The sequence below is a fragment of the Cynoglossus semilaevis genome, chromosome 9 (genome assembly GCF_000523025.1).
Source record: "Cynoglossus semilaevis isolate Cse_v1.0 chromosome 9, Cse_v1.0, whole genome shotgun sequence".
NCBI classification, from domain to species: Eukaryota; Metazoa; Chordata; class Actinopteri; order Pleuronectiformes; family Cynoglossidae; genus Cynoglossus; species Cynoglossus semilaevis.
The window spans coordinates 4,568,565-4,569,680 of record NC_024315.1 but is presented as its reverse complement, the minus strand read 5'-3'; the positions used below and the strand labels follow the sequence as shown (position 1 = coordinate 4,569,680).

General features: G+C 44.1%; 1 protein-coding gene across 1 annotated transcript in view; it reads left to right on the top strand.

Moving 5' to 3' along the window:
* The window catches only part of grin2ab (glutamate receptor, ionotropic, N-methyl D-aspartate 2A, b), a 59,233-nt gene that overhangs the window by 38,899 nt on the left and 19,218 nt on the right, over window positions 1-1,116 (top strand). The window lies entirely within an intron of this gene.

Genomic DNA, 1,116 nt, shown 5'->3' with positions numbered 1-1,116 from the left:
CTCATTAACTGGGCTCTTCTCCAGGTTCATGTTTTCTTCATCTGGTCGTTGTAAACAAAAATGGATGTTGACATAGTGTTGAGTCGTACGTGTGTGTGTGTGTGTGTGTGTGTGAGAGAGAGAGAGAGAGAGAGAGTGGGTGATCCCTCCCCCCTCCTCCCCCCTCTGTGTTGGGGGAGTTGGTATATTATTCATTGAAACACCGGCCTACTCTATGAGGAGAGCTGTGTGTGTGTGTGTGTATGTGTGTGTGTGCGTGTGTGTGTGTGTGCGTGTGTGTGTGTGTGGGTGGATGTTAAACTCTTCTCCAACTTCTCTGTTTTTTCTATAATTGATGCCTGATGTCGTGGCTAGTGTGTGGGTGTGTGTCAGTGTCAGTGTGTGTGTGTGTGTGAATAAATCTCTTTGTCTTTATGGTTTTGCTGACCTACAACGATGCTGATTACCGTACTTTCATGTATAAACTCTCCTAAAATCCCAGCCTAAAGTTTTGTTTTGTTTTTTTTTTGCGGTGGTGAAATGTTGTGGCTTCAACTAAGAATTAGAAAATGATCGAGGAAAAAACTGAGAAGATTTCTCTGTTTGTTGGTGAAAGTTGACCCTAATCTGACGATGTCTCCTGACCTCTGACCCTGACCTCTGATCATCTGTTACTGTGTTAGATGACGTTGATGGTTCCTGCACACACACACACACACACACACACCCAGGGTGTTGGCAGCAGAGGCTGACAGATGACTCTGTCTTTATGAGAGCTTTGATCTTTAATAGGTCTCAGTCTTTGAAGTCCTCACTGGTGAAGTTAGAGGAGGGTTAGGTGTGTGTGTGTGTGGGGGGGGTCTGTGGGGGGGGGGTGCTGCAGCCCACTGTTGTTGAAAATGTTGTTTCTATTTTCTCCACTCTCTGACGCCCCCCACTGATTAGCCTCAGTACTGACTGTAATCTGGAGAAAAGAATCAATGTTTCCATTTATTTTCACATTGTTCTTTTTATTACCGTCAATAATTATTATTAATTATAATTCATAATAATAAGGCTACAGTTGTAAAATAAAATGGTCACTGATGACCTGGTACTGATGCCTTACCCCCCTCCTTACCCCACACCCCCTCCTCA